The 18811-nt window shown below is 41.1% G+C and overlaps 1 long non-coding RNA gene across 1 annotated transcript; it reads right to left on the reverse strand.

Moving 5' to 3' along the window:
* Positions 1-2629: 2629 nt before the first annotated feature.
* On the reverse strand, positions 2630-18580 carry LOC149122605 (uncharacterized). The gene is made up of 3 exons (XR_016219021.1): positions 18253-18580; positions 16142-16215; positions 2630-2941 (listed from the first exon to the last, which is right to left on the reverse strand). It is a non-coding gene; the product is annotated as an uncharacterized LOC149122605 (long non-coding RNA).
* Positions 18581-18811: the final 231 nt, after the last annotated feature.

Genomic DNA, 18811 nt, shown 5'->3' on the forward strand with positions numbered 1-18811 from the left:
CCTTAAGGGCTGATTCTGAGGCCAGAGTGCTGTTTAGGACATCTGCCATTCTATGAGTCTGCTGTGTATCTCGCTTCCCATGTTGGATCATTCTCTCCCTTTATTATTCTATCTGTTAGTATTTGCAGACACTAGTCTTGTTTATGTGATCCCTTTGACTCTTAGTCCTATCATTATGATCAATTGTGAATAGAAATTAATCACTTGGACTAGTGAGATGGCATTGGTACATGCCACCTTGATGGGATTGAATTGGAATCCCCTGGTATGTTTCTAACTCAACCGTTTGGGGCAAGTCAGCTTGAGCATGAAGGACTGGGTTTTCAAACACAGATTATATATGGTTCCTCTTCTGGAGTCTTATGGTCCAGTAAAGGGAAACCAATAATCAGAACAAATTTCAGAAAAAATTATTAAGGGTATTAAAATGCATTTGCAAGGTTGAAGGTAGGGCAAAGAAAGGGGCAGTTTGGGTTTATCAGGGTCTCATGAGAGTGGTGACCCTTGAGTTGAAAAGAAGGGCAAAAATAGCTGGTACAATTTATTCTTGAGGAAAGCTGTTATGGATATTTATATACAAATGTTTGTATAAACATGAGTTTCAATTTTCTGGGATAGATGCTTAAGGGTATAAGATGGATTGGATGAGAGTTGCATGCTTAGCCTTAAAAAAACTACCAAACTGTTTCCTACAGTGGTTGGAACATTTTACAATACTATCAGAAATAAATAAATGATCTAGTTTCTCTGCATCCTCTCCAGTATTTGGTATTGTCACTATTTTTATTTTATTCATTCTAACATTTATATAAGGCTAGCTCAATGTAGTTTTAAGTTGCATTTCCCTAATTGCCAGTCTTTTCAATCCATATATTCTCCCTATTGTATTGTCTGTTTATGTCTTTTCCCCATTTTATAGTTTGAGCTGCTTAGTTTTGTATTGTTAAGTTTTGAGAGTTCTTTGCATATTCTAGACACTAGATCATTTTTGGATATGTAGTTTGCAACTGTTTTATCCCAGTTTGTAACTTGTGTTTCATTCTCCTTTCAGGGTCTTTAGCAGAGGAAAGTTTTACATTTTGATGAAGTCCCATATGCAAAGGATCCCTTTTATAAGTCATGCTTTTACACCAAGTACAAGCACACTTTACCTAGGCTTGCCCCAATAATTTTCTCTTATGTTTTTTGAAAACTTTTGCACTTTTATGTTTTGCATTTCAATTCATAGAATATTTTCAGTTGATTTTTGTATAAAGTTAGAGGCTTAGGCTAAGTTTTTTTTCTTTTTCTTTTTTTTATGCTTATGGATGTTCAATTGCTTTAGCACCATTTATCATTGAAATGTTTGGAATTTTTGTCAAAATGAGCATTGTTCTTCTTTTTTATGTTTATTATGGATTCTCTATTTGTTCTCTTGATCTATGTATCTACCTCTCCAGCTATACCATACTACCTTGACTACAGTAGATATATAGTAATGCTTCCCTCTTTTTCTTTGTCTAGATATTTAAAAGCTGTTCTAGGGTCTTCCTATATAAATTTTAGATTAAATGTTTCTCTGTGCACAAGCACTTTGCTTAAATATTACAGGAATTGCACTAAACTCATGGATCAATTCTGCTAGAATTGAATATTTACTTTATTGACTCTTCCAATTCATAGGCTTGATATGTCTCTCCATTTATTTAAGTCTCCTTTGATTTTTTCATAATTTTAAAGCATATGGTCCTGCACATGTTTTGTTATATATAAACTTAAGTATTTCATTTTTTGGAGCAAATTATAAATGGCATTATGTTTTAATTTCAGTGTCTGCATGTTCATTGTTAGTCTTTTTTTTTTTAAGATTTTTTTATTTACCCCAAAGTCAGAGTTACATAGAAAGAGGAGAGGCAGAGAGAGAGAGAGAGAGGCCTTCCATCCGCTGGTTCACTCCCCAGTTGGCCGCAACGGCCAGAGCTGACCTGATCTAAAGCAAGGAGCCAAGAGCTAGGAGCCAGGAGCCTCCTCCAGATCTCCCATGTGGGTGCTGGGACCCCAAGACCTGGGCCATCTTTCACTGCCTTCCCAGGCCATAGCAAAGAGCTGGATTGGAAGTGGAGCGGCTGGGACTCAATCTGGTGCCTATATGGGATGCCGGCACTGCAGGCAGTGGCTTTACCCACTGTGCCACAGCGCCAGCCCCGAACTGTTAGTCTTAAAGTGTTTTTGGGGTACATGTGTTGATCTTGTCTCCTGTGACATTTTTTAAATGTTCCATTTAAAAAATAATGAGTGTAGATATTTGGGTGACATTAAGGTAAGAAGTACCGTGGAAAGAGCTATATATAAGCATGAGATATAGTCAGCTTGGGGAAAGATTTGAGAATCAACATGTCTATGTGATAGCAAAAGCCATGAATGTTGATGAGGTTGCACAGAGATTGTACAAGGAAAGAAACATATGGCTTCAGGGAGCATCAGCATTTAAGAGGAGCCAGCACAGGAACTGATCAAGACCAAAGAGGTATGAGAGAACACCAAGAGGAGGAAATATCCTAGCAAATAAAAAGAGAATTTTTAAAAAATATTTATTTATTTGTTATATTTGTTTGTTTGAAAGGCAAAGTTATGGAGAGGCAGAGGCAGAGAGAGAGAGAGAGAGAGAGAGAGAGAGAGAGAGAGAGAGAGAGAGAGAGAAATATCTTCCATTTGCAGATTCACTCCCCAAATGGTTGCAATGGCCAGAGCTGGGCCGATCTGAAGCTGGGAGACAGGAGCTTCTTCTGCGTCTTCCATGTGGGTGCAGAGTCCCAAGGACTTGGGCCATCTTCCACTGCTTTCCCAGGCACATTAGCAGAGAGCTGGATCAGAAGTGGAGCAGCTGGGAGTTGAACCAGCACCCATATGGATTGCCATCAATACAGGGAGCAGCTTTACTCTCTAAGCCACAGCGCCGGCCCTGAAAAGAGTTTTAAGAGAAAGAAATTTTGAAAAATATTGAGTTCAGAATGTTTAGGCTTAAATATTAGCAGCTAATATAGTTTTTTGAAGTTGACAAATAGCATCCTAGATGATCTTAGAAAATGCAGTTTAGTGTATATGTGAGCATGGTGGATAAGGTGAAAATTATAATAAATATTATATAAAAATTATATATAATATATAATATAATATATAATAGTTATATATATTATATTATTTATTATTGTGAGGACCTTAGTCACCAATGGGAGGAAAAGTAATCGGATAGTAAAACAATGTAGCATGGGCTAAAAGGAGAATATGGCAAGAGAGTGCTCATGAAGGAGGAGGAGGAGAGAGAGAAGAGGAAGTGAAGGGCAGACCAGACTGGGTAACAGGGGAAGTGTGGAGTTAGGAGGATGAATGCTTCAAAGCTCAGTGGAGGGATAAACCTCAAAATAAACCTCAAAAAAACTCCTTATGCTTAATGCAAAAGAAAAAAAAATTTAAGTGGCAAAATACGTTCAGACCTCTCTATCTGTGTTTTCCACGAGTTTACAACTCTACTAATCACTTCTTAATTTTTAAAAATTGCATCTGTAGGGAACTTTTTTTTTGTAATGATTCCCTAAACAATGCAGTATAACAACTGTTTGTATAGAATTTGCACTGTGTTAGGCACAATAATAATATAGAGATAATTGTATAAAGTACACAGAAGACTGTGTATAGGTTATATGGAAATAATCACCATTTCATATAGGCATTAGAACATCCAAGACTTTCATGCCAGTGAAGGTCTGGGAATCAGTCATCCATGAACATCAAGGGATGACTAAATACATTTGCTTCGATGAGTATGAAAAACTGTAAGCTATCAGCCTCTGGAATGAGTGCATTTTCTGTTGAAGAGGCATGCTGGTCATCAAACTAGGGGAGTGGCTTGAGAAGAGTGGTGAGATTTTAGAAAACCTGTAGAGGAGGATGGGAAAGGAACAGTGTCGGACATGTGAAAGACTTCAGAATGATGACAGCTCAGCTGGAACTGAGTATCATTCTATCATAGCACAGACACAACCAGTTAAACAATGCAGTCAACATGGGTGCTTTTATGGAGCCAAGATTGCAAGGTCAGGTTACAGACGGCATCACAGGACTAGGACATACAGCCATTTTAGTGGTGGACATGGCTGTTGGGGGATGGTAGTGGGTTGTTTTTGGTGGTGATGATGCTGTTTGCTTTTTAAAGATATTCTGTTGGGGCCAGCGCTGTGGCACAGCGGGTTAATGCCCTGGCCTGAAGCGCTGGCATCCCATATGGGTGCCGGTTCGAGTCCCGGCTGCTCCTCTTCTGATCCAGCTTTCTACTATGGCCTGGGAAAACAGTAGAAAATGGCCCAGGTCCTTGGTCCCCTGCACCTACGGAGGAGACCTGGAAGAAGCTCCTGGCTCCTGGCTTCGGGTTGGCGCAGCTCTGGCTGTTACAGCCATCTGGGGAGTGAACCAGCGGGTAGAAGACCTCTCTCTCTATCTCTGCTTCTCTCTGTAACTCTGTCTTTCAAATAAATAAAATAAATCTTTAAAAAAATATTCTGTTGATGGCATTACATGGTATTTACCATAGGTAGTAATAAGAGTGAAGGCGTTTGTTGTATAAAGTGTATAAGGTTGTTGGATCAATAAGTTTAATGCCTATACTTATATGGTAGGGTAACTAAAAAACACAGCAGCTTCTTTTTTCACTGCTAAGAAAGGAGAGCCAGGGTTTTTACTCTCAAGTTCTGAGCTTTTTTGATGCCAGGGAGCTAAAACAGTCTCTTTGTGAATCAAAACCTAAAAAAGATAAATTTTAACTTTTCTAAAATCCAGGCCTCTGGAAGAATTACCTTGATTTGATCAAGAGGGGAGGGACTCTAGGTTTGATGTATATGGGGATAAAGATGAAAGCCTCTTGGACACAGAGGTGGTTGGATATGTAAGAACTGAGTTAAAAAGAGTGCCAGGTGCCAGAAAATATGTAGGCAACTCAGTCAACTTGAATTAATCTCTGAAGCTTAGGTTAGAAGCCCAGAGCCTGAGCTTGGAACAGATGCAGTATGAAAGTAATGGGAGTAGAAGAGGCAACTGTCTTAGGCTGAGGAGCAGAGCTTGACATCATTTCTCCAAACTTCATTTAAAAAAATAAAAAAGCAGATTATGGAGCAGGTGTTATGGTTCAGCTGCTACTTGAAACACACACATCCCATATTGGAGTTCTGATTTGAATCCTGGCTGCTCTGCTCCCTATTCCACTCCCTGCTAATGTATCTGGCAAGCAGCAAGTGGTGGCCCAAGTACCTGAGCCCCTTCCATCCACATGGGAGACCTGGTTGGAATTATAGGCTCTTGGTTTTGGCCTAGCCATTTGGGGAGTGGGCCAATAGATGGAAGAGCGCTTTCTCTCCCTCTGTCTCTTTGCCACTCTACATTTCAAACAAACAGATAAATCTTAAAAAGTTTAAATAGTGAAATATCTAATCTTGTTGCTGTTTTTTTAACTTTTCTTCATCATACACAAAACTCACTTATAATTAATTTTTGTAAAAAATTGAAATAATATCAAATGGTATTGTGAATTTGCTCTATGTGTTTTGGTACACAATATGCTGACAGCATATTTGAAGCAGGATGAGAGATAACCCATTGATCTTTAGTTTTATTTTATAACCAAAAATTATGTATAAAACTAAACCTCATATCATGTCTCTGTGTGCATCTGCAGGGATGGCAGTGGGAAGGACAAGGTGTAATCACTTTGCAGCTTCATTTTGCTCTGTAAAATAGAAGACCCACATTTCTACCTCCACACCTACAGGCCAGTGAGCTCAGTTATCTAGATGAACATTATTTTGGGCTTTGAAATAATCTTAGTCTTGGTGCTATTTTGTTGTAATATTTAAGTTTTAAGTGGATTTAGAAGTGTGGCCTCTGCTATTTAGAAATTGGGATATTCAGGTTTTTCTATTTCATTTGAATTAACTGAAATTTTAAATTACTAAAGAGTTTTAGAAACTGTTAAAATAGATCTTCATGGAAGCTCTACAAAAGTACTATTAGTGCTATTCCACATACATTGCATAGAGAGATTGAAAAATACTCCCAACATAGGCTGTACTAAAAGAACTGATCATTTAATCCAGTTAAATAATTAGTCAGTTCTGTTGATCAATTTTAAGTGTTTTTCAAAAAATTAGTTGACACTGCCATGTGCTTTGGACTTTTGTAGATATAATAATGGTACAAAAGAAAAGTCTTTCTACCTGTTTATCTGTATGTACTTCTCAAGAATCTTCTCCTTTTTTGGTGTATAGATTGATTGTTAATGAGCAAATATTATTCTACTTGGTTCTATTAATCAAGCATAGAAGATAAAATTTTAAGGAGCAAAATCATTTATCAGATTGGTTAGTAAATTCATTTTACTAGTTTTTTTGTGTCTGAGAAAATCTAAATCAACATCATTTTATAGTAGAGAAAACTGAGATGTATTTCCCTACTTTGAGATTACTTTTATTTCCATTGCCAATGAATATTTCTGATTCTGATGGAAGTTACCTACACTTTTATTTGTAAATTATTTAAGTAACTTTTACTGTAAAAGAGTAAAAAAATAGAATATACAAAGGACTCCTAGCAATGGCCTGTGTTTGGCTCAGGGGGGCTATGCCACTGCCCAAGATGCTGGCATCCCGTGTCTGTGTGCTCTTTCAAGTCCTGATTGCTCTTCTTCCCGCTGATGTGCCTGGAAGGCAGCAGAAGATGGCTGCTGCAGTAGTTAGGGCCCTGCCACCCATGTAGGAGACCAGATTGGAGCTCCAGGTTCACGGCTTTGGCCTGGCCCAGCCTTGGCCATTGCATTCATTTGGAGAGTAGTCCGGTGGATATAAGATTCTCTCTTTCTCTGATTCTCTGACTCTCACTCTTTTTTTCTTTCACTCTTACTATCAAATAAATAAGATAAATCTTAAAAAAAACCCTCAACTATACTGGCAAGGGATTTGAATAGCTACCTCAATAAGGATGACAATATGGGTGCAGACATTATAGCAAAACAGTTTAAGCTGCTGCTTGGGATGCTTGCATCCCATATCGGAGTGCCTAGGATGCAATCCTAACTCCACTTCTGATCCAGCTTCCTGCTAATGCACACCATGGGAGGCAGCAGATGATAGATAGCTCAAGTACTTGGGTTCCTGCCATGCATATGGGAGACCAGATAAAGTTATTGGTTTTTGGCTTCAGCCTGTCCCACTTCCAGATGTTGCAAGCATTTGGGGAGCGGACCAGTAAATGGAAGATATTTCTTTCTTTCTCTTTCTCTTTGTGTCCCTCTGCTTTTCAAATTAATAAAAAATAAAGAATATAATATTTAAAAAGAAATATGAAGCATATAGACAAGTGCATGGAATGTGAGTAGATTATGTAACTGGATTTTTCACAAAGCAAATACTTTAAAATCACTAATGATAGGATAAGCTTACTACAGAAGAATTATCATAGAATAAGCAATGAATGGTAAATCGTTTTTGCTCTTTGTGTGGTTTATCACATCATCTGAAAGCAAAAATAGAATATCCTGCCTGGATGAGCCTCTAGTTTACTTAAGAACACTGGATATTTCTATCACCACATTTTATCAATTCTAAGATTAAAAATATATTTTAGCATCTGTAAAATTGGACACATCTTACAATCAGTAACATTTTATGATTGACATCTTTTTTATCAGTAGTATACCAAATATATGACATTCTGGAATTCAATACAAGCAGCTTCTTTGTAGTCTTTTAGAAGAGAGCTTTCTCTTCCAACTTAAAAAGAGCTATTCATAGTTCTAGACTTGGCTCTATCATTAACCATGGAATTGACCTTGGCCTTATCCATTAACTTTTCTGATCCCAAGTTTCATCATCTGTAAAATAGTAGAAGTTAAAATATTCTTAAGGTCCCCACTAGTTCAACCTTTGAATCCTGGCCACCTCATTAGAACAGGGCAGAGAAGCTGCCACAGTAATATAAATGAAAGTGAATTGCTCTTCTCTCTCTGGGAAGCACCTGGGCTGTTTCCAAATGGAAAATGCAGCTTAGTAATCGTTGTGAGCAAGAAATGTCCTAGCCAAGCTAAGTGAGGAAATAGCAGCAGAATTGCAGGACTTGGGGTATGTAATCACACATTTTATATATTTGGCACCACCTCGGACTTTCATATGAATAGAAACGAAAAGCTTTTTCATTTTTAAAAATGTTTCAAATTTGATTTGCCTCTGAATTATACTTAGGAATAAGGGGAAATTAGCTAAATCTCTAAGACATCCTCCAACCCTCCATCTGCCTGCTCACCCCCATGCCTCCTCAGCACCTTCTGCACTCCTATTCCCAGTGCCCACCATGTATTGTTCCTATGCAATCCCCAACACATTGCATGTGCCCCCTACCCAACACGCACTCACACATAATGTCCCGGAGGCTTAGCCTCTGTATACAAGTCAATACAAACTGCCTTCAACACCCAAACCACTTTAGAGGGTGAACTCTGTCCCCTTAAACACTTCTTGGTAAGCCAGTGACTAACACTGCAAACACATAACTAATGTCACAAGCAAGTAAGGCTTCTTTAGGGATAATTCTGAACGCTTGTTTCTAATAGTTGTGATGTACCAGCAAGTGAACAAAACCAAAGGAGCTTCTAATCTTGGCTACTTGCATAGGCTGTATGAGCATGATGTCAATAACATAGTTGTATTATTTGTTAATGATAATCATGCATTTTGTTATGATAACAAACTATTGTTCTTTCAGATTAACTCCATAAGTCTAGCCTTTAGTCTTGCTGAGATTTCTAAATTAAATGACCAACTTCACCCACCACTGAAATCTAACAGCTACCTATGTGATATAGAACTATTATATTCTTTGTTGAGAAGCCATTTCCCCAGAGTTCTAACCAGACATGAAGATGAGTGATGTAATGAATAGACATCAGAAGGGGAAATTTAGGGCAATTTAAATTAAATCATTTCTTCCTTGCTTAATTGCTCATGTTTGGTGTAATACAAAAATTAATAGATGATTTAAAATTGTGGAGGGGCCTGCGCTGTGGTATAGCAAGTAAAGCCATCACTTGCAGTGCCAACATCCCATATGAGCGCCGGTTCAAGTCCCGGCTACTCCACTTCTGATCCAGCTCTCTGCTGTGGCCTTGGGAAAGCAGTAGAAGATGGCCCAAGTCCTTAGGCCCCCACACCCTCATGGGAGACTTGGAAGAAGCTCCTGGTTACTGGTTTAAGATCGGCAAAGCTTAAAAATAAACACTGGAACATAAAGTCTACTGCTTTCATTTTTATCAGAACTCAAGAAGAGACATATAGATTTACCTTATTCTTCAGCTATTGTTAGCATTATTTTGATAAATATCATGTTTATTGGTATCTTAGATTTTGGAGGATAATAGGTATTGAGAAAAGCCATTATTTTTCTCCCACATTTCTAGCCCTTGGTAGTTTAAGGTGAATAAAAAAAGATAACTCATTTCTCTCTATATTCATTCTTTCCTGTTGCTTGGTCCATATCCCTTGTTCCTGTGTCATTTTTGTATAATTGCAGGTTTTTGAGAAGTGTATCTTGATATTTGCACATTCCTGACAATGAAAATTGACTCAGTAACATCATTAGATAAATATTGCTATCACCAGATAGTAAACTTCTTACCAGAATTGTTTCTCAGATTTTTTCTTTGTTTTGTTTTTTAAAGATTTAGCTATGTGAAAGGCAAAGTGACAGAGAGAGAGAGAGAGGGAGAGAGAGAGAGAGAGAGAGAGAGATCTATCCATTGATTGACTCTTCAAATCACCAAAACAGCCAGGTGTGGGCCAGGTAGAAGCCAGGAGCCCAGAACTCCATCTAGCTCTCCCACATGGGTGGCAGAGGCCCAAGCACTTGGGTCATCTCCTGCTGCCTTCCCAGGTGCACTAGCAGGGAGCTGGACGGAAGCAGGGCAGCCAGGACTCAGCTGGCACTCTCACATGGGATGAGGGCATTGCAAGCACCAGGTTAACCTGCTGCTCAACAATGCTGTACCCTCAGATTTTCCTCCCAGGCATTTTTACTGAATAAAATAACAACCAATTTCTTTTGAGCAAGATGGTGACATAAGGCAAAGGCATTTTTTAAAAAGTTTTATTTATTTATTTGAAAGGAAGAGTTACAGAGAGGCAGAGGCAGAGGGAGAGATATCTTCCATCTGCTGGTTCACTCCCCAAATGGTTGCAATGGCCGGAGCTGGGCTGATCTGAAGCCAGGAACCTGGAGCTTTTTCCTGGTGCAGGGCCCCAAGAACTTAGCCCACCTTCTACTGCTTTCCCAGGCCATTCCAGAGAGCTGGATTGGAAGTGGAGCAGTTGGGACATGAATTGGCTCCCTCCCAAATGGGATGCCAGCACTGCAGGCAGAGGCTTTACTTGCTATGCCACAGTGCCAGCCCCAGGGAAAGGTATTTTTGTTCCTCCTTTCAGACTTTTATTTAGATAACTAGTAAAATACACAAATATGTATCAAATATGTATTTTAAACAGCTGAAAACTGGAGATAAATATCAAATATACATTATAAATTTTTGTTTGGGAGGAAAGATTTTGTGGTTATCTACTTTTTAAGAAATCAGAGTATTGAGCAAGTGGATAAGAAGAAAACTTTGAAGAGTTCCTCTGACAAGTTATAAAATACAAACCCTGTCAATCTTAACTTTACCCGCCAGTAGCATTTGGACTTCACTAGGAAACTCATAGGTACCCATGCTCACTCTTGATTCCTAGTTCTAGAAGACAGATACAGATGACATTTTCTCCTGACATTCATTATACTACCTGCAGAAAAATGACAGGGGCTTCTTCTACATTGCAGTGACAATATTAGTGGCACAGATAAATATTCATAGAGAATTTATCATTTGTTGTCCCTCTCCACCTGCCAACTTGTTAGGTCATGAAAATGGTTTGTAGACTTTTTAAAAAATATATATAGGCTGGAACTAAGTTTTCATCCTAATTTCTGTTTGAGTCAAAACTTCACCATGAGATGAATTAAACTAAAATATTATAGTAACTATGAAAATACATGGCAGTTCACATAAAATGAATCATTCCAAAATAGTAAGATCTACTGCTTTCTTCTGAAATAGATTTTCTGCCTCACTGACAAAGGAAACTCTAAGTCCTAACAAAATGATGATTTTATTGCACATGATTTTATGGCATTTATGAAATGAAGAAAATTTTATGACAGGAAAAAATTACAAAGAGATGAAAAATATAAATATTGAGAGCCAAAAGATTAGGCAAAGTAAAAGTTACTTTTTATCTTAAATAATAGAGATAAGTCAAGTTAACCTTTCATCCTTGATGGGAGAATTAAGGGAAACTACAGAACAGAGCGAGAAACAATTTTCAGGCACGTCTATATGAAAACACAAGAAGAACAAAGTCATCTTTAAAAGCAGAAAAGAAAGGGGGCAGGTGTTTGGCCTAAAAGTTAAGCCACTGGTTGGGCTACTCATATCCCACAGTTGAGTGCTTTGGTTCAAACCCCAGCTCCACTTCTGATTCCAGGTTCCTGCTGATGCACACCCTGGGAAACAAGTGATGGCTCAAGTAGTTGGGTCCCTGCCACTCATATGGGAGGACTGAATTGGGTTCCTGGATCCCAGCTTTGGCCTGGATCAATCTCAGCCACAGTGGGCATTTGGAGAATGAACCAGAGAATGGGAGCTCTTTCTGTCTGTCTCTGTCTCTTTGCACTCAAATAAATAATTTTAAAAAGAAAGAAAGCAAAAAAAATGATAATTGGCATATTTAGACATATCAGTTTGGCAAAGTGAATAAATTATATTCCCTGCTTAAAGTAAAAAAAAAAATTTGATTGTTTAAAAACAAAGCCAAACAATCCAAAATCCCATTCTTTGTTATTTAGAAAGAATATAGCTAAGAAAAGGAAATCAACTGTTAAACAAGGTCAGGGCCGGCACCGCGGCTCACTAGGCTAATCCTCCGCCTTGCGGCGCCAGCACACCTGGTTCTAGTTCCGGTCCGGCGCCGGATTCTGTCCCAGTTGCCCCTCTTCCAGGCCAGCTCTCTGGTGTGGCCCGGGAGTGCAGTGGAGGATGGCCCAAGTCCTTGGGCCCTGCACCCCATGGGAGACCAGGATAAGTACCTGGCTCCTGCCATCGGATCAGCGCGGTGCGCTGGCCGCAGCGCGCCGGCCGCGGCAGCCATTGGAGGGTGAACCAACGGCAAAGGAAGACCTTTCTGTCTGTCTCTCTCTCACTGTCCACTCTGCCTGTCAAACAAACAAACAAACAAACAAAAAAACATAAACAAGGTCGGGCCGGCGCCGTGGCTCACTTGGTTAATCCTCTGCCTGAGGCGCCGGCATCCCATATGGGCGCCAGTCCTAGTCCCGGTTGCTCCTCTTCCAGTCCAGCTCTCTGCTGTGGTCAGGGAGGGCAGTGGAGGATGGCCCAAGTGCTTGGGCGCCTGCACCCGCATGAAAGACCAGGAAGAGGTACCTGGCTCCTGGCTTCGGATCGGCATAGCTGCGGCCATAGCAGCCATTTAGGGAGTGAACCAATGGAAGGAAGACCTTTCTCTCTCTCTCTCTCTCTCTCTCTCTCTCTCACTGGCTAACTCTATCTGTCAAATAAATAAATAAAATTTAAAAAATAAAAAAAATAAACAAGGTCAGCAATTCATTAGATAGACCCAATATAAAGGAAAATACATTTTAAATTGAAATTAGTAAACTCCATTCATTTTATTCTTACTCATTCATTTGTATTATTACATAGCATATATGTGCCAAACAAACAAAGTGTGGACCATCATCAAATGTTTGTTTCCAGTCAGTGATAAGATAAGGAGATTGACCCAAAGGCAAAACAGCTGTACCACTAAGCACACTGTTCACTGCAGTTACATTTTTCTCTGGAGTTAACAAAACTTTCTTGAAGAAGCAAAGCAGTGTGTTGATATGCACTTTGACTAGTGCCTTGTACCTTGTATTTTTAGTAATTGTGGTCGAGAGAACAAAATGCAAAGGCTGGAGGCCAAGCAAAATGAGCACGAGACAGGAGAAACAGATCAAACAGACAAGGTTAAATAAATTTTTGGCTTAAATGTATTAAATAATTAATTAAATAATTATTGGACATAAGTAATTAGGTCTTCTTTATTTAAATAATTCATAAGATTTCTGCAGGTGGAATTGACACCCAAAATTTATGAAGATCTCCCTCTAACTCATGATTTGTATCAGTATGCAGTCAAACTGCCTTATCCTCAGGATTTGCATCCGCAATTCAACCAACTGCAGATCGAATAAACAAGCATTTAGAAAAAAGATTAATCCTGGGGCCGGTGCCGTGGCTCACTTGGCTAATCCTCCGCCTGCAGCCCCAGCATCCCATATGGGCGCCAGTTCTAGTCCCAGCTGCTCTTCTTCCAGTCCAGCTCTCTGCTGTGGCCCAGGAGGGCAGTGGAGGATGGCCTAAGTGCTTGGGCCCTGCACCTGTGTGGGAGACCGGGAGGAAGCCCCTGGCTCCTGGCTTCGGAATGGCACAGCACCGGCCTAGCGGCCGTTTAGGGGGTGAACCAACAGAAGGAAGACCTCTCTTTCACTGTCTAACTCTGCCTGTGAAATAAGTTAAAAAAAAAAAAAGGGTTAATCCTACAATGAACATGTAGACTTTTTTTCTTGTCCCAATACCTAAACAATACAGTATAACAACAATTGATATGGCATTTACATTTACTAGGCATTATAAGAAATCTAGAGATGATTTAGAGTATATGGATGGGTGTGTATAGGCTTTATGCAAATATTGTTCATTTATATTAAGGAACTTGAGCATGCAAGAACTTCGATATCCACTGAGGTCATGGAACAAATCCTCCATGGATACTAAGGAATGATTGTAAATAAATTTGTTTACAGTAGCATGGAAAACTGGAGCAGGATACTACTGCATGGGGGAGAATGCTTTGACACTGGCAAGTATTTCAGAGGTCAGGCATAAAAAGGGCTTTTCTTTTATATAGGGAGGAGTAGAGAAGTCTAGAGAACTGGAGTTGCAGGGGTGAAATAAGCAGGTGTTAAAAAACAGGCAACTTGAACAAGGCATGGCCATTGTGGGAGAGAGATTCTGCATTTCAGTGCTTGCCTAATGTGAGGGGAGAGCCAAAATTCAGCAACCTGGGGGAAAGAGAGAAGCCTAATAAAAAGTTTGATCAAGTTAAGTGAGACAGGTCCGTGGAAGCTAAAGAATGAGTAGGGTTATCTTAGTCTGTTAGTCTGCTATGGCTGTTCTATTGAAATACCATGGACTAGGTGACTCATAACAGAAATTTATCCCTCATAGTTCTAGAAGTAGTGAAGTCCAAGATCAAAGTGCCAGCAGGATTAGTTTCTGGTGAGACCCTGCTTTCTTATAGGTGGCACCTTCTGTCTATGTCCTCACAGAGTGGAAGGATTGAGGCAGCTCTCTGAGGCTCCCAACCCTTTTCAGCATGTTTTTATTTATGTGAGAGGCAAGAGAAAATGATGGAGACAAAGAGGCAGGCAGACAGAGGCCCCATCCTCTGGTTCACTCTCCACATGCCCACAACAGCTTGGGCTATGCTAGGTCACAGTCAGAAGCCACAAACTCAGTCCACATCTCCCATCTAGGTGGCAGGGACCCAAGTACTTGAGTCATCACCTGCTGCCTCTCTGTGTGGGTATTATTGGAAAGCTGCAATTGGGAGTGGAGCTGACACTTGAACCCAGGCACTCCAATATGGAAATGCAGACATCTTTTTTTTTTTTTGTTTGACAGGCAGAGTGGACAGTGAGAGAGAGAGACAGAGAGAAAGGTCTTCCTTTGCCATTGGTTCACCCCCCCCCCCCGCCATGGCCGCTGTGGCCAGCGCACCGCACCACGCTGATCCAAAGCCAGGAGCCAGATGCTTCTCTTGGTCTCCCATGCGGCTGCAGGGCCCAAGCACTTGGGCCATCCTCCACTGCACTCCCGGGCCACAGCAGAGAGCTGGACAGGAAGTGGAGCGACCAGGACAGAATCCGGCGCCCCGACCGGGATTAGAACCGGGTGTGCCGGCGCCACAGGTGGAGGATTAGCCTATTGAGCCACAGCGCCGGCGAATGCAGGCATCTTAACCACTGCACCAAACCTCTGCTTTTCTGGGGTCTGTTTTATAAAGGTACTAACACCACTATTGAGGGCCACACCCTCATGATCTAATCACTTTCCAAAGACCCTACACCTCCTAGTACTATCACCCCGAAGATTAGGATTTCAATATGTGAATTTGGAGGTAACACAGTCATTCAGATCATAGTTAGGGCTGCATCTGGCTTTGCTGTAAGCTTTGTCATATCATTCTTGAATTCTGCTAAGTTCATATGGTGAAGGACAGTTCTCTGCAGCCCAGTTATTGCCTGGAACACAGAAGGGTGGCAGGATGTCTTGCTAACTAATGTTTTCCACATCATTAGTGTGGGGAGCAACTCAGACTAGACTGTTACTCGAATTAAGACTTATTCTATGCATCTGCTTTCCCACAATATGGCGCTGGGAGAGGAGGAAACAGCTTCTACACAGCTGCCTCCAGTTCAACCAATAAACAGCAGGACCTGCTCCTGATTGGAGGAGAGCAGCATGCTCAGCGTGTGGGTAGCAGAGCACGGATTGGTGGAGAGGACTATATAGGAGGAGAGAGACGGCATGGTGGTGTGGGTTGGTTGGAGAGTGCGTTGGAGAGTTCGCGGGGAAGTTCGTTGCTTCGTTCTTTCTCATTTCTCTCTACTCATTATTGCTTTGGGAGTTCGCTGTTTGCTTATTCTTACTTTACTATAGAAAAGACTTGTAAAAAAGGGGAACAACAAGCGTCCGGTCCGGTGCGGCTCCTCCGCGTGACTCGGATATGAAGCCTAGGCAGGGTCTTGTGTCCTTCCTCCATGAAGAGGGGGAGCGACAATTAGCACATAGGATTTTGGTCACGTGAGGTCTTACATCAACTTCAAGACCAGAGAATTGCAGCTATGGGACCATCACTGAGCTGCTCCCTCTATCACAATGTGTTGCCAAAAAACAAACTGAATTTAGAAGTCTTACACCCTAGAGTGTCTCCATTGACCACATAGCTCACAGGCTCTTGAATCTCGCTTTTCCACTTTTCCTCTGGGTCACTGAAAGAGAAAGATTGAAGGTGATTCGGTGGGGGAAGTCAGAATATATGTGTTTCTTATTCACTGCTCTGCCAGCCACTGTGCTGTATATTACCAGAGCTAAAACAGCAATTAATTCAGTTATAAATCACATACTATCCCAAAAGAAAGTTGGAATTCACTTGATTAACTTGGTTATGTTTTCTTCCACTTAGATAGCTTGCTCTGGGAGCCAGCCCTGGTTCCAAGTCCTAGTTCGGCTCTGAATCCCAGTATTCTGTAGATACTATTAAATACATAAATCTCATGTTTTCTAAAGCACTGCTTTTATATGAACAAACTACCTCAAGTTCTTACTCTATTTTTTTTCTTTTTTTTAATTTTTTTGACAGGCAGAGTGGATAGTGAGAGAGAGAGACAGAGAGAAAGGTCTTCCTTTGCCATTGGTTCACCCTCCAATGGCCGCCGCGGCTGGCGCGCTGCGGCCGGCGCACCGCGCTGATCTGAAGGCAGGAGCCAGGTGCTTCTCCTGGTTTCCCATGGGGTGCAGGGCCCAAGCACTTGGGCCATCCTCCACTGCACTCCCTGGCCACAGCAGAGAGCTGGCCTGGAAGAGGGGCAACCAGGACAGAATCCGGCGCCCTGATCGGGACTAGAACTCGTTGTGCCGGCGCCGCAAGGTAGAGGATTAGCCTAGTGAGCCGTGGCACTGGCCACTCTAATTTTAAAGGATAAGAACTTTGGGGAATACAAGGAATATATTTGTCTTCATCAGAAAGTTCTAAAATCTGAAGCATGGAGGTGATTGGGATAGTGGTTACAATTTTGCTTGGGATGCCCATATCCTATATCAGAGTGCTGGGCACCCTGGGAGGCAGCAGGTGATGGCTCAAGTAGTTGGGTCCCTGCTACCCATGTGAGAGACCTGGATTGAGTTTTTGGCTCCCAGCTTTGGCCTGGCTCAGCCCCAGCTGAGCAATGGCAATTGGGGAGTGGACCACCAGATGGGAAATTCTTCTTTCCCTTTCTCTCAAATAAACAAAACATACAAAAAATTAAAATTTGAAGCATATAGATAGTGAAGTGGCCTCACAAGGCCAACTTGCAGTCACCTTGGTGATGTCCAAACTCTGTTTTCAGAGAACAATATCAGGGCATTAGCCCCAGGAGCATTTCCGACAGGCATCCCCATGTTAACTCTACAATGTGAAGAGCAAGGTAGTTCTATAAAGAAAGAGTTAAATTTAAATGGCCTTGTACTCTTGCACTTGAAAATAACTGTGTTATCAACATGCAGTAAAAACAGTGTCTTAAATTTACTTGAATTTAGTTTTTCCTTTTTATTTTATTTTATTGTTGATTTCATGTATTTTATAGGTACAGTTCTGAGAAGATAACCATACTTTGCTCCCTTCTCCATCCCCCTCCTTCCCTCCCTTCTTTACTTTTCATTAATTTTTGCAAAGACGTAATTTTAATCCCTCTATAATGTATGTTTTACAAAGCACTTTAAGTATACCGTGTCATTAAATTTCACAACGATTTGGCAAGAGGGAAATGATCATCTCCATTTTAGTGATGAGTAATAAAGGCTATTATCTATTTCACACTTGTTTCTTGCCAGGCACTACACTCAGCACTCAATCGATACTTTTAACAACCTTATGACGTATGTGTTATTATTATCTTTGTAATAACACTTTGAAATCGAGGCTCAGAAAAATTAAAGAATTTTCCTCAGGTTTGGAAACTAGTAAGTGGAAGAGTAGCGGTTTAAACACATGCTTTTCTGACTCATAGTGCTCTACCCCAGTGGGACCCAGGCTATTTTGGTCACATGATCGTCAAGTGATCTATGTGCTACCATATTGCCACAAAAGTCTGCATATATAGAAATGCAAGTGGAAATGTAATCAGTTCTCCACACACTCAAACACTCTAATAGAATGTCTTGTACATCCCATGACCTTAATCTTGGTGAATCAACTCTTACAGATGATTGCCCTCTATGGACTGGCAGACAAGGAAATCAATGTACATCATGTCTTGGTAACTTACCCATCATCACCCAAACAATAAAAAATCTGTCGCTCCCCCTCTTCGTGGAGGAACGACACAGGACCCTGCGCTGTTCTTTCGTCTGCTCGGCCCTCCCCGGGTTTGCTGCTGGTTCTTCCCGGGTTGGCTACTATCCCTTCCACCTCCGTGGAAGGGCAGTTCCCCCTGGCCACATTCCCCACTTCCGCAGGGGAGCGGCACACCGCCGGCCGGCTCTCTCGGGGGCTGCACAGGTGTTCCTTCAGATAGATGTTCCCCTTAGATGTTCCTGGTGCATGCCGTCTCTCTCCTCCTTTATAGTCCTCCTCCGCCAATCCTAACTCGGCTGCCCACACGCTAAGTATGCTGCTCTCCTCCAATCAGGAGCAAGTCCTACAGTTTATTGGCTGAACTGGAGGCAGCTGTGCAGAAGCTGTTTTCTTCTCTCCCAGCGCCATATTGTGGGAGAGCAGATGCATAGAATAAGTCTTAATTCCAGTAACAGTCTAGTCCGGGTTGCTCCCCACAAAATCCAGTGAGATCTCTGACTCTCCTTTTCTGACATCAAGTCCTTCCCCAT

The sequence above is a fragment of the Oryctolagus cuniculus genome, chromosome 13 (assembly GCF_051225735.1).
Source record: "Oryctolagus cuniculus isolate XC-2025 breed Fujian yellow rabbit chromosome 13, ASM5122573v1, whole genome shotgun sequence".
NCBI classification, from domain to species: domain Eukaryota; kingdom Metazoa; phylum Chordata; class Mammalia; order Lagomorpha; family Leporidae; genus Oryctolagus; species Oryctolagus cuniculus.